General features: G+C 36.4%; 1 pseudogene; it reads right to left on the bottom strand.

Annotated features, from left to right (window-relative positions):
- Positions 1 to 14577: 14577 nt before the first annotated feature.
- LOC103257187 overlaps positions 14578 to 23420 on the bottom strand; it is a 130570-nt pseudogene continuing 121727 nt past the window's right edge.

The following is a 23420-nucleotide window of genomic DNA, read 5'->3' as shown; positions in this document are numbered from 1 at the left end:
CGGACCCACGGGCTCAGGCAATCCACTCACCTCAGCCTCCCAAAGGCGCGGGATTACAGGCTGAGCCACTGAGCCCGGCTATGATATACTTTTATATGACTAGCAACACAGTAGTTTTGTTTGCATCAGCATCATCACAAACACATGAGTAATGTATTGTGTTATCATGCTATCACTAGGCAATAGAAATATTTCAGCTTCATTATAATATACCATATGACTGTATATTCAAGGCATACAATGTGATAATTTGATATATGCATAGACTAAGTGCATATTAGCACAGGCATGCTATTTAATGCATTCCTCACCACCAATAATTACTATTTGTGGGTGTATGGTGGAGATGAGGACATCCAAAATCTGGTATCTTATTAAATTTTCAGTAAAAATACAATGTTATTAACTGTAGTTACCATGCTGTACATTAAGTTCTCAGAACTTATTCATCTTATTACTGAATGTTTGTACCCTTTGACCAACATCACCCCTTTTTCCTCACCTTGCAACTTCTGGAAACCACAATTTAGATTCAGCATATAAGTAAGATCATACAGTATTTATGTTTCAGTGTCTGACTTGTTTTAATTTAATATCTGCTAGGTTTTCCTATATTGGTGCAAATGACAGGATTTCTTTCTTTTCTATGGCTGAATAATATTCTTATACACTCACAAAGATCATTCATGTATCAGTGGACATTACGGTTATTTTCATACCTTGGTTTTCATGAAAAATGCTGCAATGAACATGGAGGTTCAGATATCTCTTAGAGGTACTGATTTTATTTTATTTGAAAACATATCCAGAAGTGGAATTGCTAAATCACATCAAATCTATCACTTTTATTTAAATATTTTTTGACAAAACAAATGCTATTTTTCTTATTAACTATGCCAACTTAAATACCCACCAAAGTGTACAAAAGTTCCCTTTTCTCTACACCCTTGCCAGCACTTGTTGTCTCTCATTTTTTTATAATAGCCATCCTAACAGACATGAGATGTTAGTTCATTGTGGTTTTGATTTGCATTTTTCTGAAATAAGTGGTATTGAAAGTCATGTAATATACCTATTTGACATTTTATGTCTTAAATCCATTTAATATAGCACCAAAATGATAAAATACTTAGGAATAAATTTAAGCAAGGAGGTGAAATATATGTACATTGAAAACTATATAACATTGTTGAAAGAAGTTGAAGATACAAATCAATGAAAAGATATCCCATGTTGCAGAATTGGAAGAATAGTGTTAAAATGCCCATATTACATAAAATGATTTATAGATTCAATGACATTGCTAACAAATTTCCAATAAAAATTTTCACAAATATAGAACATATAATTCTAAAATTCATATGAAATTAAACAGACTCTGAATAGCTAAAACTATCTTGAGGAAGAACAAAGCTGGAGGCACCACATTTCTGAATTTCAAAGTATATTTAAAAACTATAGTAATAAAACAGGATGATGCTGACATAAAAATCAGACAGGCAGAGTGGTACAAAAGAATAGAGAGCCTGGAAATAAACTCACATGTGTACCACAAATTCTTTTACAAGAGCACCAAGAAGACACAATAGAGGAAAAGGATAGTTGCTTCCATAAATGGTTTTGAGAACACTGAATATCCACATGCAAAAGGATAAAACTGGGCTCTTGTTTTACATCATACACAAAATAAAATAAAAATAGATTGAAGACTTAAAAATAAGACCAGAAATTGTAAAAAAGCTTAGAAGAAAACCTAGGAAAAAATATCTTACATTTGCCTTGGCAATAACTTTTATGTATGACAACAAAGGCACAGGCCACAAAAGCAAGACTAAATACGTGAAAACACCTCAAGTGCGAAAACTTTCTGCACAGCAAAGAAAACACCCAACAAAATGATGACAACCATACAATGAAAGAAAACATTTGCAAACAAATATTGATAAATGGTTATTATATAACTATATAAAGAATTGCACAAATAGGTAGAAAGAAGTAACCCACCCTAAACTAGATCAATCTCTTTGGAAAGCATTGTGGTGATTTCTAAAAGAACTAAAAATTGACTTTCCATATACGCAGCAATCCGCCTACTGGGAATATACCTGGAGCAAATACAATCATTCTACAAAAGATTCCTGCACACAAGTGTTTATTGCAGCACTATTCAAAATAGTAAAAACATGGAAGCAACTATGCTGCTCATTGAAACTGAACTGGATTTTAAAAAAGTAGTACATATACACTATAGAATATTGTAGTCATAAAGAAGGACAAACATGGACTTTGCAGCAACTTGGATGTATTTAGAGTCTATAACGCTCAGTGATCTATCACAGAAACAAAGAACAGAGTACCACATGTTCCCACTCATAAGCAGACCCTGAACATTTACCATAATACTATAAGAAAGAAATTGGCAGTAACCAGTACTGCCAGGGTGGAGTGGGGACATAATATCAATAAAGGTACTTGATCTCAAACCAGGCAAAGTGGGGATCAAAGGGAGGCCCAAACGTTAACTGCATGATGTTCACTTGTATACTGAATCCTGAATTGTACCCCATAACTTTAAAATAAAATACATTAGAACAAAAATGAAAAAAAAAAAACAAACCCACAATTTAAAAATTGACAACAGGCCTTCATAGACACATTTAGGATTTTCAGAAGGGGTGGGAAACAAGGATGATCATAACTGATGCAAGAAAAGAAAAAGCATAGAGTTTTCCAAGTTTCTATAGCTGAAATCCTATATTTACTGAGTATCAGTATATTCCAGTGTAGCAATATATCAGATGTTGAAATCAGCATACATTGATTAGTTTATATTATAGTAGTGTGAGATTATTACTATAGTAGTTCTAATATCTCTTCACAGTATATAAAGAATAATACACTAATTTTCTGAACTTTCTTGAAAAAACTATATGAGCGAAAAGTAATTTCAAGTTTTATGCAATAAATTTACTTTGTTGATATTAACATTTAAAGATTAAATAATTAATAATGATAGAACATTTTCAAAAGTAGAGAAATATTTTTTAACAAAAAAATGAAGAGTAATGCACAAAAATTTTTCTTTTCAAATGTGCATTATTTTCCTAAGTATGTTTTCTTTTATGAGAGCAGCAAATATTGAAGAATACCAAGCGTTAATAGTATTTATGCTTTTAATATTTTCTTTAATTTTAGTAATAATGCCGGCACCAATTTATAATAAAATATCAGATTATATTGCATGATAGGTTTTGCTTTATTAGCCAAAATTATTTTTAAAAATCTACAATATGACTTAGGAACAAAACTGATTTGATATAATGAGAAAACAAAAATAATCTATATTGTAGTGACACTTATTTTGTAATACTATTATGGTAAAATTATCATTAGTATGAGCAATTAATATGTTATTAGATTATACTGGCCCTTATAGAAAATAACAATAATTTAAAATTTTCACAATATTTAATTAAATTAGTAATTTAGACCCTTCACATCTTAAACACTTCTAGACTATGAAATGATAAATTATGCCACCCAAATTTCTAAGCAATACATTACACAGAATGATAGGAGTAAGCTAAGCTTCTTTAGCATAACCCATCACTTCTGCTCATCCACAGAGCTCTTTAAAGTAAGTTTATTCAGGGAGAAAAAAAAGTTAAATCCCTTTAAAGTTAATAACACCATTGACTGAACAAGTAGCTTTAGCAAGATCCTTATTATTCAATCAGAATGATAGAAAAATTGGAATAAATAAACTGGCAGAGAGCTAAATAGTTGTAGACAAGGCATAAAAAGTGAAATTTTAATTGTTCTTTAGATCATGAGACATTCAAGAAATTTTATAACTGATGATTAACATAATTGGCAAATTTCAATGTCTCTGTTTGCAAACAAGCAGCTTGCATATTGAATTGGAAATGCTAGTAGAGAAATAACAGTTTTGACTGTGAAAACTTGCTAATGAAAACTGCTACTTTATGCTCAATGCATAGAAATCACATAACTACTGCACTGAATTGATATTTTCATACCACAGAACGTCATAAAGATACCATAGAATGTTATTCATAGCGTAGCAATTCTTAAACATCTAGTATTGAATGAGGAAAGCAGCTGAACAAGATAACAGAGACATTTTGTGAGTGAATATACAGTACTAAAGGTACACCAAAATAGATGCTTTTAATTTATGACACAATTTCCAAGTATATAAATATTTCTTCTTCTGGAATTGTAGCATTAATAATCAATCTAATAGTAATATTATTAAAAATAATCATGTTACAGGGCAAAAAATATAGATGAACGTAAAATATAAAAATGCTAGCCTCAGATTTTGGTAGGAATAAAATTGTAGGTGTATTATAAAAATTAATTACCACAATGCTTATCTAAAATTAACACACATATTATATAGTTAGACATATATAACTATATAGCAAGGCAATACTATCTCTTACAGGATAGTACTAACTTTGGTTTTATATATATAATATCAGTAGTTTTTTAATATTTTAATTACAATGACATCACTATCCTCAAAATAGTTAAAATATAGAGTAATAATTTAATTATCATGAACCTCCATGACGTAGAAACTATCAATATTTCTAATTTACATGTGAGTAAACTCTGACACAGAGTCATTAAGCAAGTTAAGCAGAACACAGAGCTAATAAACAATAGACCCAAGGTATAAATTAAGCAGTTTGGATCCACTAAAGAACTAATGAAAATGATTTGGCATAAAATACCATTATTTGAATATGTCAGTGACTCCATTTTTTCTACTATTTGGTCAGCTTTTTAGGCTATCATAAATTTAAGTGTCAAAATAATAAATCAATCAAGGACAGACTTAACTTATAAGTCAAATGTTATTGAGTAGATTTCCATGTCTAGGTGTAATGAATGAAGAATTATCTTGCTTTAGACCAACATTACCATATATAAAAAGACTAATTAAAAAAAAGGATATCTGAGAAAGTTGAGGCCATCAAATATGAGAGACTAAGATTAAGGAAAGAAAGCAACCACAGAGAGGTTAACTGATACTCTGCTTGCCACCTTTCCCAGCATTTAATGAATTTTTATACTAGCAATAGACTCAAAATGATGCTGAGCCAGAAAAGACAGCAGATATATTAACAATTAGCAGGCAGTTTCTTTCGCCCATGCCAGCCCAGCATGTTTCCGCTTTTCTCCCTTCTTTCTCTAGTGAACTTTGTTTGAAGAAAAGAAAAAGAAAAACAATTGACAAAAATAGACTTAAGTATGGCTTTTTAAGAATACATAACATATCATTATTTTTTTACTGAGGTACAAAGTGTTGTTATGATTTTTAAATACAATCTAGAGTCATTAAATCAAGCTAATTAACATATTCGTCACCTCAAATATTTAACAACTTTGTGACAAATGTTTGAATTTACTCAATTAGTGAAATTTAATTCAACTTAGTGAAATTTAAAAATACTCAATTATTAGCTATATTCATCATGCTGTGTTGTTGATCTTTTATTTTTAACAAAAACAATTAAGTCTAGACAACAATAGAGTAACAGATTTAAAATACTAAATTCAGTATAAGCATAGAATTTTATATCTAGCAAAGATATCCTTCAAGAGTGAAAACTAAATACAAATATTTCCAGATGAAGAAAAATTGAGATAATTTACTCACAGAAGATGAAAATGACCCAAATATTACATCAGAGTCTTTAGATCGAAGGACAATGATCTCAAGAGTGAAACACAGAATTGTAGAAAGTAAATAAAGAGTCTAGGAATAACACTGACTGTAAATAACAGATATGACAATGTTTAAAATATATGCATAATTAAAATGCATGGCAAACAGCAAAAAATAAAAATGGGATAAATGGAGTTAAAGTGTTGTAAAACTATGGCATTATCTAAGAAGTAGTATTACACTGTTATAATTCATGAATCATATTGAAATGATATGGTAACTATGTAAAACCTGATCTACTGGAACACCAAACTGCTAGAACTCAGTCTCCTGGAATACTAACTAGTTTTCTGGAACAAGACTTTTTTTTATTAAACTCTCAATGTGAATAGACTGTCCTAGCCCAGTTTACTGAGATTTTAGAAAACATAGATGACAGAAAACTCAACATGACAATAGGGAAAGAGAATGGATATCTTTTCAGTGGGAATACTTACAGAAACTTAGGGGCAGTCTTTTCACCCACCAAATGAAAGCTTAGGTGTAAGGCAGCACATCAAATATAAAAATAACTCTACCTTAGAAACCATAGGTTTCATATAGTACGCTTTGGACGCCTGAAAACTAACTCACTAACTCACTAACTCACTAACTCACTCACTAACTAACTAACTAACTAACTAACTAACTAACTAACTAACTCTTTGTAAGTCATTCTACAGGCAAAAAAAACAAAGCTGTGTCATCCAACCTGTTTTTGTGATTCATTCACGGCCCTCTTAGTCCAGCTACCAGGAATCAGTTTCTTAGTATGACATCTGAAATTCCACTATCATCAGGGTTCTAGGGAAATTTGAAAGCTAGCCCAAGGTTTATTTGCCATATAGAAAGTTTTGTTAACTTTACACTTGAAACTATGAAACTAATAAAAAGAAATTGAGTATTAAAACAAAAGTCATAGAGAAGACATCTCAAAGTAAGAAAGGGAGGAAAAGCTGCAGGAACAAAGAACAAATACTAATATGGTAGATATAAGTCCAAATTAGTAACTAATTACATTAAATTAAAATTGGCTAAATGTTTAGGTAAAACTTACAGAGTGAGTTAGAAAATAACAATACCTATACTGCTTACTTGAATCGCACCTTTAGTGTAAGAAAAGAAAAGCAAATGAAGAATTAAAAATATAAGCTATAAGTATACTAAGCAAAAGAAAGCAGTACTTTAAAAAGTGGGATACTACATGATGATAAGTTGGTTAATGACAGAAATTATCAGAACTTTAGGACAATTATAAAACTGTAATTGCTAAATAAAATATATTTAAATTATATAATTTTTATTGAAATATATATTTAAAAATTCATACTAATTGATTTATCACAGAAACAAAGAACAGAGTACCATATGTTGTCACTTATAAGTGGCATTTATGATAATTTATGAACATTTATCATAATACTATAAGAAAGGGATTGGCAGTAGTGGAAAAATGCCAGGGGAAGGCAGGTGAAGATTGGCAGTTGAGGGAAACTGCCAAGGGAGGGAGCGCACACATCATCAACGAGGGTACCTGCATAATGAGTTTTTGTATACCTAATCCTGAATTGCACACCACAGCTTTAAAATAAAAGAAAAAGAAAAAAAATTATTTTGAGACAAAAAAATTCAGATTGCTTTCTTAATAATTAACGTAACAAATGTAAAACAAAATATATAAAAGTATATAGAAAAACTGAAAAACACAATCATCAAATTTTACCAATTTTTCATACAGAAATATCTATAACCAAAAAAGATATTCACTCTTTTAAAGTTTGCATAGAAAATTGACTATATAGTGGCCACAAGCAAGTCTCCGCAACTTGCAAAAAATCAAAATCACTAAAAGAAAATAAAAAATCCTTCACAGCTGAAAGTTAGCAATATATATTTTAAATAATTCGTTTGTGAACAATTCATTAAAAATTATAGATTTTTGAAAGAAAGATAATGAAAATATGATGGATTTAACCTGACTATGGCAAATCTATTATGGAAGTAATTTATAACCTTAAAATCACATAATAGCAAAAAAAAAGGCTGAATAAATGATATTTTATGAATTTAGAAAAGGAACAAAGTAAATCCAAAACGTAAAAAGAAATGAAATATAATGAAGTTAATAAGTTAGAAGAAATTGTGTAATGAAAAAAATTAAATTTTATTTTTGTAAATATTAATAAAACCAAAAACTCCTAGTAAGTCTGTTTATAAAGAAATAGCAAAATTCTAATATCAGAAACAAAAAATAAAAATGAAAATATATTCAACATGCATTAAAAAGTTAATAAAAAGATATTAAAACACCCTTAGAAAAATTGATAAATGTAGAACCAGAAAATCTGAATATACCTTAATCTATTTATAAAAATAAATTTTGAATTAATTTAAAATATTTCCTATAAAGAATATCATCCTGGATCTACAAGGAACTAAAACGTGCTGAAAAGAAAAAAACAACCCCATTATTAAATGGGCAAAAGATATGTACAGACACTTCACAAAAGAGGACATCCAAGCAGCCAACAAACACATGAAGAAATGTTCAACCTCACTAATCATCAGGGAGATGCAAATCAAAACCGCACTGAGATACCACCTAACTCCAGTCAGAATGGCAATTATCAACAACTCAACAAATAACAGCTGCTGGAGAGGGTGTGGCGAAAAGGAAACACTTCTACACTGTTGGTGGGAGTGTAAACTAGTGCAACCTCTGTGGAAAGCAGTTTGGCGATTCCTAAAAGCTCTAAATATCAACCTCCCATATGACCCCGCAATTCCCCTACTGGGAATATACCCTGAAGAACTCAAATCACTCTATAAAAAAGATACCTGCACACGTATGTTTATCGCAGCATTGTTCACAATAGCAAGAACCTAGAAGCAACCATGCTGCCCATCAAAAGAGGACTGGATTAAAAAAATGTGGTACATATACACAATGGAATACCACGCAGCCATAAAAATGAACAAAATCATGAATTTCACAGCAACCTGGATGGAACTTCAGTCTATAATACTGAGTGACCTCTCACAGAAACAAAGATCTGAGTATCACATGTTCTCACTCATATAATGAACCTTGAACATCCAATGTAATACTATAAGAAAATGACTGATGGTACTGGGAAACTATGGGGGGGTGGAGGAGGATGGGATTAACAGTTGCAAATATCTGTCTGGGGAAGGGGAAACACCTCTTATCAACAAGGTGCCTGATTGAAATGTAATTGTACACCTAACCCTTAACTGTACCCCACAAAACCATAATAAAAAATATTGATTTAAAAAAAAGGAAGAATATCATAGTCCCAGATGCCTTTACCAATGAGTTCTCACAAGTACCTAAGAAAAAATTTAAAAAATCATGAACAGGTTATTCTATAAAATTTAAAAATATGGAATAATTCTAGTCACTTTATGAGATTGAAAAATATTGGCAAACAAAATTCATAAGGAAATTATAATAAAAACAATTATTATTTAATCACTACCATGAATATGTAAAAAAATAATAAACTAAAATATTTATAAACTATGAAGAGGAAAAATATATCATGACTATGGTACATATTTTTTCCGGTTACCAGTTGGATTTAACATTTGGGCAATATGAACAGCTCCTATTACTTAAGAATACATATAGTTTTTTTATATTTCTCAAATATCATTTTTGGCTTCCTTGAGTTACCTTTCAAAACCTTTCAAATAATCTCCTAAAATAATTGGATTTGAAAGAGAAATGTATAGGTTGCAGAAGTAACCTTGGTGCTTGGTTCTGCTTATTCAGTTGGAACATAATGAATGAATAAAGAAATAATTGAGCAGGTTCGTAATTTATAAGATAAAATCTTACAAACTCATTTCTATTTAAGCAGATAAATATATTCTTTTTTATTTTATTTTTTAAACATTTTTTATTTTAAAATTGTGGGGTACAGTTAAGGGTTAGGTATACAAATATGCATCATTCAGGCACGCTTATTGATAAGGGGTGTCCCCCCAACCCCAGACAGATAATGACTACTGTTAATCCCACCTCCCTTCCACTCTCTGCCTCCCCCCATAGTTTCCCACCACTGTCAATCCTTTTCATATAGTATTACGATAGATGTTGAAGGTCCACTTATGAGTGAGAACATGTGATACTCAGATCTTTGTTTCTGTGAGAGAACACTCAGTTTTATAAACTCTAGTTCAATCCAGGTTGCTGCGAAGTTCATGATTTTGTTCATTTTTATGGTTGTGTAGTATTCTATCATGCATATGTACCACATTTTTTTAATCCAGTCCTCTTTTGATGGACAGCATGGTTGCTTTCGGGTTCTTGCAACTGTGAACAATGCTGTGATAAACATAGGTGTGCAGGAATCTTTTTTATAGAGTGATTTGAGGTCTTCAGGGTATATTCCCAGTAGGGGGATTGCAGGGTCAAATGAGAGGTTGATATTTAGAGCTTTTAGGAATCATCACACTGCTTTTCACAGAGGTTGCACTACTTTACACTCCCACCAACAGTGTAGAAATGTTCCCTTTTCACCATCCTTACAAGCATCTGTTATTTTTTGAGTTATTGTTAATGGCCATTCTGACTAGAAGAGTTAGGTAGTGTCTCAGTGTAGTTTTAATTTGCATCTCCTTGATGATTAGTGAGGTTGAACATTTCTTCATGTGTCTGTTGGCCACTCATATGTATTCTTTTGAGAAGTGTCTGTTCATATCTTTTGCCCACTTTGTAATGGGGTTGTTTATTTTTTTCTTTTCAGCACATTTGAGTTCCTTGTAGATCCAAGATGTTAGACCTTTGTCAGACCTGGAGTTGGCAAATACTTTTTCCTAGTGTGTGGGCTGTCTCCCTGCTCTCTTGATGGTTTCTTTGACTTTGCAGAAACTTGTCAGTTTAATGAGGTCCCACTTGTCTATCTTGTCTCTTATGGCCTGTGCATTTCGGGATTTGTTCAGGAATTGGATGCCAGTTCCAATTTCCATAAGGGTGTGTCCTGCATTTTCTAAAGTTCTTATGGTTTGAGGTTTTACATGTAGGTTTCTGATCCACTTAGAGTTATTGTGTATGGGGATAGAAAGGGGTCTTGTTTGAGTCTTCTGCATGTGGTCAGCCAGTTTTCCCGGCACCATTTACTGAATAGGTTCTCCTCTCACCAGTGGGGGGTGGTGGAGACTTTGTTGAAGATGAGTTGGTTGAGAAATTGAGGTTTTGCTTCTGGAATCTCAGTTCTATTTCATTCATCTATATGCCTGTTCCTGTACCGATACCAAGCTATTTTGATTATTGTAGCTTTATAGTAAAGTTTGAAGTCTGGTAATGTGATACCACCTGCTTTGTTTTTCTGCTGAGGATTGTTCTGGCTATTCTTGGTCATTTATGTTTCCATATGAATTGTTTTTTCTAGATCTGAGAAGAATGTTGTTGGTAATTTGATGGGTATTGCGTTCAATCTGTAAATTGTCTTAGGTAAGATGGACATCTTCACAATGTTGATTCTTCCAATCCATGAGCATGTGATATTTTTCCACTTGTTTGTGTCATCTTTGATTTCCTTGAGCAGTGTTTGGTAGTTTTCACATCTCTGGTTAAGAAGATGCCAAGGTATTTCATTTTGTGTGTGTGTGGCTATTGTGAATGGAACTGTGCTTTTTATTTGGGTTTCTGTTTGTTTATTATTGGTATAAAGAAATGCGATTATCTTTTGCACATTTATTTTATATCCTAAGTCTTTGCCAAAATCCTTTATCAGTGCATGGAGGCTTTTGACAGATTCTCTTGGGTTTCCAAGGTACACAATCATGTCGTCTGAAAAGAGAGATAACTTGGCTTCCTCTTTTCCTATTTGGATAGACCTGATTGCCCTCTCTTTCCTGATTGCTCTAGCCAGGACTTCCAATACTATATGGAACAGGAGGGGAGAGAGTGGGCATCCTTGCCTTGTTCTAGTTTTCAGGGAAAATATTTCTAATTTTTGTCTGTTTAGGAGTGTGCTAGCTGTGGGTGTCTCGTACATGGCTTTTACTATTTTGAGGTATGTTCCATGTATGCCTCGATGTTCAAGGGTTTTTATCAAGAAGGGGATGCTGGATTTTATCAAAAGCTTTTTTCTGCATCTAATGATATAATCATGGGGTTTTTGTTCTGACGTCTGTTGATGTATTTAATTACATTTATTGTCATGCGAATGTTGAGCCAGGCTTGCATCCCAGGAATGAAGCCAACTTGGTCATGATGGATGTTTTTTGAGATGTGTTGTTGAATCTTGTTTGCTAGGTTCTTGTTGAGAATTTTGGCATCTATGCTCATCAAAGATATTGGCCTGTAGTTCTCTTTCTTTGTTGGGTCTTTATCTGGCTTGTGTATCAATGTGATGTTAGCTTCATAAAATGATTTGGGGAGGGTTCCATCTTTCTCAATCACCTGGAATACTTTCAGTAGGATTGGTGTCAGCTCCTCCTTAAATGTCTTATAGAATTCTGCTGGAAAGCCATCTGGTCCAGGGCTTTTTTTTGTAGGTAGTTTACTTATTACATAGTCAATTTCCTTGATTGTTATTGGTCTATTTAGGGTCTCGATTTCTTCTTGTTTCAACCTAGGCAGATTTTGTGATGTCAGAAAGTCTTCAATTTTCTTAAGGTTTTGAAGTTTGTTTCCATACAAGTGTACATAGTAGTCCCTAATGATCTTTTGTATTTCTTCAGGGTCAGATGTAACTTTATCTTTTGTGTTTCTGATTGTGCTTATTTGGGTTTTTTCTCTTTTTTTCTTGGTCATTCTATCTAGGGTACCATCGATCTTGTTTATCCTTTCAAAGAACCAGATTTTTGATTCAGTGATTTTTTTGCATTATGTTTTTGTCTTCTATGTCCCACATTTGGGCCTTTATTTTGGTGATCTGGATTATTCTGCTGAAGTTTGGGTTTTGGTGGTCTTGTTTTTCCAGCTTCCTAAGGTAATTTGTTAGGCTGTTAATTTGTGATCCCTCCATTTTCTTCATGTGCATTTGTAGAGATATGAATTCCCCTCTTACTACAGCTTTCATGGTGTCCCAGAGATTTTGGTAAGATGTTTCTTCATACTCATTTGTTTCCAGGTATCTTTTAATCTCTGTTTTGATTTCATCTTTGACCCACAAGTTGTTTAGCATCATACTATTTAGTGTCCATGTCTTTGTGGGATTGGGGGGAACCTTGCTGGTGTTGATGTTTATTTTTATTCCACTGTGGTCCGAGAAGGTGCATGACAAAATTTCAATTTATGAACTTTGTTTACGCTTGATTTACGGCCAAGTATGTGGTTGATCCTAGAGTACTATTTATGTGGTGATGAGTAGAATGTATATTTTGTGGTCATTGGGTGGAGTGTTCTGTAGGTATCAATTATGTCCATTTGGTCAAGAGTCACATTGAGGCTCTGGATCTCATTCTTGGTTTTTTGTCCTGATGATTTGTCTAGGGTTGTGAGAGGGGTATTAAAGTCCTCAGGTATGATAGTGTTAGAGTTCATATCTATTTTGTGTTTTCCTAGGAGCTGCTTTATGAAAGTTGGTGCTCCTACGTTGGATGCATATATGTTTAGGATAGATATTTCTTGTTGATGGATTGAACCTTTTATCATTATGTAGTGACCTTCTGTATCTTTTTAAATTTTTGATAGCTTAAATGGCATTTTGGCTGAAATTAGAATCATGACTCCTCCTTTCTTTTGTGTTCCGTTCGCCTGAAAATTTGTTTCCCAACCTCTTACTTTGAGTCTGTGCCTGTCCTTTCTAGTGAGATGGGTCTTTTGAAGGCCATATATTATTGCCTGGTGATATTTTATCCATTTTGCCATTCCATGTCTTTTCAGTGGTGCATTTAGTCCATTCACACTCAGGTTAATTATTGAAATGTGAGAGTTGGTCCCTATCATAAAGTTCTTATAGAGTAGTTGTTGTTCTTCCTTTTTGTTTGTTGTCTTTCTTTTGGTTTTTGGGTTTGTTCATGTGTGTTTTACACTTTTTCCTGTACTCTTGTGAAGAACGTTGTTGTTCTTTTTTCCTTTTCTTCTGCGTTTAGTATTTTCTTAAGTGTTTCTTGTAGAGGTAGTCTGGTGGCAGCGTAAGTTCTTAAATTTTGGATATCTGGAAAAGATTTTAATTCTCCCTCACTGATGAAACTTAGCTTTGTTGCTTAGGTTATTCTTGATTGAACTTGTTTATGTTTTAGAACTTTGAAGATTAAAGATAGGGTTCCAAGCTCTCCTAGCCTACAGATTTTCTGTAGATAAATCTGCTGCTATTCAAATTGGTCTTCATGGTAGGTGATCTGGCCTTTTTCTCTTGCTGCCTTTAGGATTTTTTCTTTTATACCTACTTTGTTTAGGTGAACTATTATTTATCTGTGAGTTGTTCTTCTCATTTGTTGTCTTGCAGGGTTTCTCTGAATCTCTTGTGTTTGAAGTTTCGCAACATTGATGAGATGAGGGAAGTTTTCTTCAATAGTCTCATGAAATGTTTGTTCAAGGGTGGCCTCTGTTTCTCTTTCTGTTTCAGGAAGTTCAATATTTCTTAATTTTGGTCTCTTGAAGTAATCACTCATTTCTTGAAGGTTTTGTTCTGTCTTTTTAAGCTTCTTTTTTATGTTTTTGACAGTTTGGGTTAGTTCAATATTTTGTTCCTCAAGTTCTGAGATTCTTTCTTCTGCTTCGCTAATTCTGCTTTCCATGCTTATCAGTTTGTAATTTATTTCATTCACAATATTCTTTTTTTTATAATGTACAACTCAGTCTTTATTGATAGTTTCACTTTTGGGGTCACCAGTGCTAACAGGAAAATGGGGCAGAGTCAGCCACTGATCTGGACTCCCTCAGCCTTAGCCAGAGGGTAGATCTCAATGGCCTCCACCAAGGGCATCACCTCCACTGCAGTCTCCATTACAGCCAGGCCAATGGCAGCCTCTGCCTCTGCCTGCTGCTGTCATACAGCTGCCTGGTGCTGCTGCTAATGGGTCTTGTGGTGCTTCCAGAGGTTGGAGAAAGAATAGTAGCTCTTGCCACAGTTAGGTCAGGAGTAGGATCGTTCACCTGTGTGGATGTGGCGATGTTCTGCTAGGTGCATGGAGATGGCAAGGCCTTGCCACATACTTTACAGGCAAAGGCCACTCACCTCTGTGCAGGCACCACTGGTCTTTCAGATGGGTACTCTGATGGAAGGTTTTGCCACAGTCTGGACACAGATATGGCCGCTCACCTGTGTGGATGCACTGGTGTACCCGTAGTGGTCTCTGTGTTGAACAGCTTCTTACACTCACTGCACTCCAGGCCCTGGCATTGGGCAGGGGCCGCGGAGGCTGCTGTGGCTATGCCTCCAAGGGTCGTTGGTGAGGCAACTGGTGTGCGAGTGGCCCATGGGGCCCGAGGGGCTGGGGACTCCTTAGCCAGGACCTCTCCAGGCCCAGCAGCTGCATGGGCAGCCTTGTGGGACTGCAGTTGAGCAGCTGAGCCCACTTTCTTGCCACAGGTGCCAGACTCGAAGCACCGTGGGGCCTGGCAGCAGCAGCTTGCACAGTGGTGCTCACAGAGTTGCAGTGAGGAGGGGAAGGCAGCCCCATAGGATGGGCAGCGGTGGGGCTGCCAGCCATCATGGACTACAAGTTGGTGTACTTCCAGCAGCAGGTGCAGCAAGAAGGAGTGGGGACACTCTTGATACTTGTAGGGGTACTCACCTGTGTGGTGGTAGTGATGCATAAGCAGGTGGTAAGGGTGGTGCAAATACACCCCGCATTCCTGGCAGCGGTAGGGAAAGTGCTGAACATGTACTAGGTAGTGCTGCCTCAGTGTGGAGCTTTGCGTGAAAGCCTTGCCACAGTCTCCATACCTTTAGGGTCACTCTCCTGTGTGTGTGAGCTGGTGGCAAGCCAGGTTGGCAGGTGAGTTGAAGGGCTTGGAGCAGTCAGGACAGGGAAAGCGCCATTCCCCCATGTGTGAGCACAGATGGTTATGCATGTGAGACTTCTTCTTGAATACCTTACCACAAATGCTGCATTTATGGTACTGCTCCAGCTGGTGCACAAAATGCTGGTGCCGGGTCAGCTGCAATGCCTTGCCAAATTCATAACTGCACAGGAGGCAGCAGTAGGTGCCTGGAGTAGCAGGCCCTGCTGAGGTTTCCTCAGACACTGGGGGCTCAGGAGCCTCTGGTTCTCCAGTCTCTGCTGGGGCTGGCTCAGGGAAACCAATGACAGGCTTCTCTGGTGGAACTGGTGTCATGGGCAGAGGGACACCTCCTACCCCATGGGTACGCCGGTGATAAAGGAACTTGGTAATGTTAACAAAGGTCTTTCCACATGGACATGAATGCAGAGGAGTTGGGGTGTGGGCCTGCTGGTGGGCCAGAAGGAGGGCCTCTGTGCCAAATTCCAGGCCACAGTCTACACACAAAAAGTGTGACTCGCTGCTGTGGTCTCCAAGGTGCTGGTCTCAGTTATCAACTCCTTTCTAGTTTCTTCTTGTCTCTCCTCAAATTCTTTTTAATCTCTCCATTAATGTCTTGATATCTAGATTTGTAGTCTGAGACCAGTCATTCTGGGAGCTCTTCATTTTTTGCATTCTGAAGTCAGTTTTCTCATTGTCTGCCCTCCCAGGGGTCTGGGAGAGACCCATGTTCTTCTTTTGGTTTTTCTTCATTTGTGTCAATTTTTCTCTCTCCTCCTTTCCCTCCCCTTCTTTAATTCTGTTTTTCAGGGAAGGTGGGGTTGCTTTTACTTTTTTTGCTGAATCTCCTATTCTTCATTATGAGGGTCCTCTGGCTTCTGTTCACATTTGAGGCTGTACTGTGGGTTTGGGGCTGTACCTTTTGCAGTTTTGAGGTTTAATTGTGGGGGAAGCTGTGATTCAGAATCTATCTGCAGCTCCCAGTATTCACCAACAGGTGTATGGGCACACTGGAACCTGTTTTCCACTGCCTTACAATGTGTCCATGCAATAGGGTTTAGGTTTACTCCCTAGAACAAAAGGAAGTATGAAAAAGGAAAATAATGGAAGAAGGGGGATACAGGAGGAAGTTAGAGAGAAAGAAGTGTGAGAGGGAAAACAGACATACATACCAAATAATGAGTGAGAAAGAGACACAAGGCCAGAAAAGAGTGAAAAATAGACCCACAAACAAAATTCCCTAAAGCATACTGGTAATCACACAAGACAGTCCAATAAAACCAAGCCTTTTGATGCATTTTTCCCCAATACAAACAGGTAGTCTAAATCAACAAGCAAACAAAAGTGAGCAAAACAGTCAAAACAATAAAATTAAAAATCAAAATAAGAAACCAGACTAGCTCTGGAATCTTTCCTAAGTGTCTAAAGTCTCTTTGGCTCTGATCTCTAAGCTCTCCCCTTTGCTTTCATTGCAGGCAGATAGATTTACTCCAAGCTTGGGTTGGTTCCCTTGGTTTGCTGCCTGAGAGGTCTGCAACAGGGCTGAGTTACCTGTATCTGATTCAGCATATGGGAGGAGATTTCATCTCCTGTTTAGCGATGTTACTTTAGAAACCAAGATGGAGGCTGCTTGTAGATGGGTGGGGCAATGCAAATCTCTGCCTGGAAAATGGCTGAGGTGGCAGCTCCTCTTTCATGGGTCCTTTCTCTCCACCTGTCTTTTCTCTCCACCTGCCTGGGTTCATGGGTGATATGACGGGCTGTGGTGGAGTGTCTCCAGTGTTAGGCACCGGGGATCAGTGACACAACTGGGCACTGGATCTGGTGTGCCACCAGTGTCCTGGGATGGAGGAGGGAGCTAGAAATTCCCTCTTCTAGAGCTGAGAGTTGACAGCAGCTGATCAGCACCTCCTTAAGATATACTGTTTCCTTACCCAACCATGGGTTCCCATGCTGTGTGCCTCAGCCAGAGCAGGGACTGGAGCTTCAAAGGGTGAATGGTGAGTGGTGACCGTGGCTTTGGGACCTGCACAGGGCACATCAGCCAGGAATGGAGCTGGTATCTATGAGGGGTGGGTGCCTAGAACCTCCCTGGTTGATAGAAGCTTGAAATAGGGCTGGGTAAGGGCCCAGAACCCAAGGCAGGGAGATGGAACTCTGAGGAACAATCACTGGGCCCACTTGACTGGGCACCCAGTTAGGGAGGGAGCTGGCAGCAGCTGAGAACCAGGTGGATCATTGTAGCCAGGAAGGGAACCCAGATCTCCACAAGGTGATATCCAAGGGCCTCCACAGGCGGCGGCTGGTGGCTCGGGGTGGAGTGAGATGTTGTAGCTGGGGAGGCAGCTGGGATCTCCACATGGCCAGGGCCCAGGGCCATCTATGGTGGAGCAGTAGCAGCTGAGAGGCCTCAATAGCCGACCTTGCATGGGTCCGAGGGTCTCCAGGCCTCAGACTGGTGTGGCCGGTGGTGGGCAGGGGGTGGGGGAAGGAAAGTAAGAGTCTCTTGGGGAACTCACTTTCAGAGAATCTCACAGCCCCGCCTATGCTGTCGCCATCTTACTGGAACTCCAATATTTTCTTTATGATCTCCAAATCATTATATTTCCTGAGTGGCATGAATGTAGTACATATATTTTACCATATGGTTAATGCTGACCATAGAATATATACACAAGGCAGAGCAGAAATAATTACCAATATTAAAGAAAAAAAAGAAGTGTGCTTTATTTTTAATGAGTATTCTTTCTTATACTTATTTTACATATTTATTATTTCAAATTATTTTTAATTTGGCAGATAAATTTGTATTAGTTTCGTGCAAAAGTAATTGTATTTTTTTCATTTTTGACATTTGCAGTTTGATATTGAAATACATTCTTAAATAAATGTGGTTTTGTTATACATCATATTAATGCACACTTCTTGCTTTTTTGTTAATGATTTATTGCATGCTGTTTATTTTATATTTATTTCAGACTATGGAAATGATGTTAGATAAAAAAGCAAATTTGAGCAATTTTCTTATTCAAATTCAAAATCGGGTTGTGAAGCAGTAGAGACAACTTGCAATATCAACAATGCATTTGACCCAGGAACTGCCATTGATCATACAGTGCAGTGATATTTCAAGAAGTTTTGCAAAGGAGACAAGAGCCTTGAAGATGGGGAACGCAGTGGCCAGCCATCGGGAACTGACAGTGACCAAGTGAGAGCAATCATGGAAGATGATCCTCTTACAACTACATAAGAAGTTGCTGAATAACTCAAAGTCAAACATATTATGGTCGTTTAGCATTTGAAGCAAATTGGAAAAGTGAAAAAAATAAATGTGTGCCTCATGAGTTAACCACAAAAAAAAATCACCATTTGAAGTGTTGTCTTTTCTTTTCTTTTCATTTTTAAGAAAAGTTTATTTAAAAGTAAATTAGAGAGAGAAAGAGAAGGAAGAGAGAAAACTCACCTCCCCAAGGTGGGGGGGGGGCCAAAGCCAGGAAGCATGGCGACAGTTATAGCTCAAAGAGCACATGGCCACACCTGAGTCTAGCAAGGCAATGGCCCATCTTTTCTTATTCTATGCAACAACAATGACATTTATCCATTGGATTGTAATGGGCAATTTAAAAAGTGGATTTTATACAACAGTCAGCAATGACCAGCTCAGTGGTTGGACCCGGAAGAATCTCCAAGGCACTTTCCAAAGCCAAATTTGCAACAAAAAAAAGTCATGGTCAATGTATGGTGGTCTGTTGCTGGTCTGATCCATTACAGCTTTCTGAATCCTGGCAAAACCATTACATCTGAGAAGTATGCTCAGTAAATTACTGATATGCACCAAAAACTGCAATGCTTGCAGCTGGCATTGGTCAACAGAAAGGGCCCAATTCTTCTCCATGAAAATGCCGCACTGCACATTGCGCAATCAATGCTTTAACAGTTGAATGAATTGGGCTACAAAGTTTTACCTCAGCTGCCATATTCACCTGACCTCTTGCCAACTGACTAGCACTTCTTCAAGCATCCAGACAACTTTTTGCGGGAACAATGCTTCCAACACCAGCAGTATGTGGGAAATGCTTTCCAAGAGTTCACCACATCCCAAAGTACAGATTTTTATACTACAGGAATAAACAAACTTATTTCTTGTTGGCAAAAATATGTTGATTGTAATGGTTCCTATTTTGATAAATAAATGTGTGTTTGAGTCTAGTTATAATGATTTAAAATTCATAGCCCGATATACAATTAGCAAATATTTTTTCCTATTCTGTGGGCTGTCTCTCTGCTCTCTTGATAGTTTCTTTTGCTTTGCAGAAGTTTTTCAGTTTAATGAGTTCCCACTTATTTATCTTATCTCTAATGGCATGAACATCTGGGGTTTTGATCAGGAATAGGTTGCCTACAACAATTTCTATAAAGGTGTCTCCTGCAATTTCTGAGGTTCTTATAGATTGAGGATTTATGTTTAGTTATTTGATCCATTTAGAGTTTCTTTTAGTGTGTGGTGATAGCTAGGGGTCCTGTTTCAATCTTCTGCATGTGGTCAGTTTTCCCAGCACCGTTTACTGAATAGATTCTTATCTCCCTGGTGGTTGTTGGTGGAGGCTTTGGCGAGGATAAGTTGGTTGAGAAATTGAAGTTTTGCTTCCAGAATCTCTATCCTGTTCCATTGGCCACATGTCTGTTCTTGTACCAATACCAGGCTGCTTTATTATTGTAGCCTTATAGTAAAGTTTAAAGTCGGGAAGAGTGATATCTCCCATTTTGTTTCTTTTGCTAAGGATTGTTTGGGCTATTCGTGGCTGTTTATGCTTCCATATGAATTTCTGTATTGTCATTTCCAGGTCTAATAAGAATGGTGTTGATAATTGTAGAATCTGTAGATTGCCTTTGCTAGGAAGAACATCTTAACAATCTTGATTCTTCCTATCCATGAGCATGTAATATTTTTTGATTGTTTGTGTCTTCTTGGATTTCTTTGAACACTGTTGTGTAGTTTTTATTGTAAAGGTGTTTCACTTCTCTGGTTAGGAAGATGCCAAAGTGTTTCATTTTTCTGTGTGTGACTCTTGTGAATGAGATTGTGCTTTGTATTTGGTTCTCTGACAGTGTGTTGTTAATATATTAAAACGTGGCTGTCTTTTGCACGTTCATTTTGCACCCTGAGACTTTTTCGAAGTCTTTTTATCAGTGCAAAGAAGTTTTTGACAGATTCCCATGTATTTTCTTTTCTTTTTTTTTTTTTTTTTTTTTGATTTGGAGTCTCAATCTGTCGCCTAGACTGGAGTGCAGTGGCCGCTCCCGGCCGCTGCAGCCTCAACCTGCTGGGCTCCGGCGATCCTTCCTCCTCAGCTTTCCAAGTAGCCGGAATTACAGGCATGTGCTACCACGCCTGGCTGATTTTTTGATTTATTGTAGAGATGAGGTCTCACTGACCAGGCAGGTCTCGAACCCGCAGGCTCAGGCAATCCACTCACCTCAGCCTCCCAAAGGCGCGGGTTTACAGGCTGAGCCACCGAGCCCGGTTTCCCATGTATTTTCAAGATATAGAATCATATTGTCAGCAAAGAGGGATAACTTAATGTCTTTCTCTCCTATTTGGACACCTCTGATTGCCTTCTCTTGTCGAATTTCTCTAACTAGGATTTTCAATACAATACTGAACAGGAGAGTGAGCATGATCAGCCTTGTCTTGTTCTAGTTTTCAGGGAAAATTTTTCCAGTTTCTGTCCATTTAGCAATATGCTGACTGTGGGTTTATTGGAGATGGTGCTTAATATTTTGAGGTATTTTCCTTCTATGCGTAGGTATTCTCCAAAAGGAAAAAAGCAAACAGTCCCACTGAAAACTGGGCAAAAGACATGAATAGACACTTCTCATAAGAAGATATACAGGCAGCCGGCAGACACATGAAAAGATGCTCAATTTCACTAATCATCAGAGAAATGCAAATCAAAAGCACATTGAGATACCACCTTACCCCAGTAAAAATGGCCATCATTAGCAAAACAAACAACAACAGATGCTGAGGAGGATGCAGAAAAAAGGGAATGCTTCTACACTGCTGATAGAAATGTAAACTAGTTCAACCTCTATGGAAAGAAGTGTGGCAATTTCTAAAATAAATAGTAATTGAGCTTCCATATGACCATGCAATTCCCCTTCTGGGAATATACTCAGAGGAACTCAAATTATTCTACAAAAAAGATACCTGCACACGCAAGTTTATTGAAACACTATTCACAATAGCAAAAACATGGAAGTGATCGTGCTGCCTATCTAAACTGAACTGGATAAAGAAAAAAAAAATGTGGGACATATACATGATGGAATATTATGCAGCCATAAGGAAGGATAAAACTATGGGTTTCACAGAAACTTGGATGGATTTAGAATCTGTAATACTCAGTGATCTATCATAGAAACAAAAAATAGAGTACCACATGTTCTCATTTGTAAGCAGACCCTGAACATTTACCATAATACTATGAGAAAGTGATTGGCAGTAGGGGGTGCTGGAAGCCGCAACCCCTAAAGAGGCAAAATGGAAGTTACCCAAAAATGGGAAAAACACTGACTGGGAGCAGAGCCCCAGTGGGAAGCGGCCATGGTGGAGGCAGAGCCCCTTTATAAGTAACAACATTGACAGTCGTGATTGATGAGGAAGTGAGAAACAGAGACAGAGTATCTCCAAAAACAGGTGTTTTCGGAAAAACAAGTCACAGACATGCCTTTTGATTTAAGAAATATTATAGTTTAATTAGAAAGAGGGTTAAAATTAAAGTAAGGATTAGAATTAAATAACAGTTATAATTAAAAGATAAATGTTTATTATAGATGTAGGTATTAGTTAAATATAAGTAATAGAAGGAATAGGAAATAATTAAGTTTTAAGGTAAACTTAAAATAATACACACTTAATGTAGGTTTAAAATTAAATACATTTAGGATTAGAAGTAAGATTAATTTCATATATCAGTGTAGATTTAGACTTAAGTTTTGTTTAGAAATATAAAATGTAAGATAGGTGATAAGAAAATAGCAAGTAATATAGATAAGGCAATTAGAATTAAGAAAGTTAAAATTTTAAATTAATAGTAAAATTAATATAAAGTATTAAGAATTCGTAGTGGGTAAATAAGGGTGGTTATATAAAAGAAAAAAACAAGTCATTATATTGCTGCTAAAAGTGTATTAAGAAAATAGATTAGTAAAGGAAAAGAGATACAATAGCTAAGGGAAGAGATTCAGTTGGCCTAGAGGTCCCAGGCTGTGGCTGGTAAATTCTTGGCAGCTGGTGCTTTGTTACATAAATAACACCACCGGTAGCAGGAAGGAGCAAAAAGAAACTTGTAAAGGTCAACTTCCCCATAATAAAAAGGAAAAAACACGACATAAACATTTAATGTGTAATGTGTGTTGCATTTTTGTGGGTACAGGGGTCAGTAAAAAAAACTATATAAGCATGTAAGAATTGAATAAAAATTGGCAGAGTCCTGAACTCTATCCAAGAAGTTGACTTCTGTCATTCTTTTTTGCCATTCCTGATTCTCCCCATTCAGGCCCTGACTCTCTCCTGGAGCTGGACTCAGGCATATTCTGAAATCTAATTCTTTAAATCACCAAGGCCAAAAATTCGACTTAAACATAACTTCCAAAATGAGGCTACCTTTGATTATTCAGGTACTTTATCTGGAAGAATTACTGACTTCAGTGTTTATAAAACTAGAGCAGTGTTCCCAATGGATGAAATCT

Source organism: Carlito syrichta, unplaced genomic scaffold (genome assembly GCF_000164805.1).
Source record: "Carlito syrichta isolate Samal-C Ts95f unplaced genomic scaffold, Tarsius_syrichta-2.0.1 Scaffold301611, whole genome shotgun sequence".
NCBI lineage: Eukaryota > Metazoa > Chordata > Mammalia > Primates > Tarsiidae > Carlito > Carlito syrichta.
This window is presented reverse-complemented; position numbering and strand designations above follow the sequence as displayed.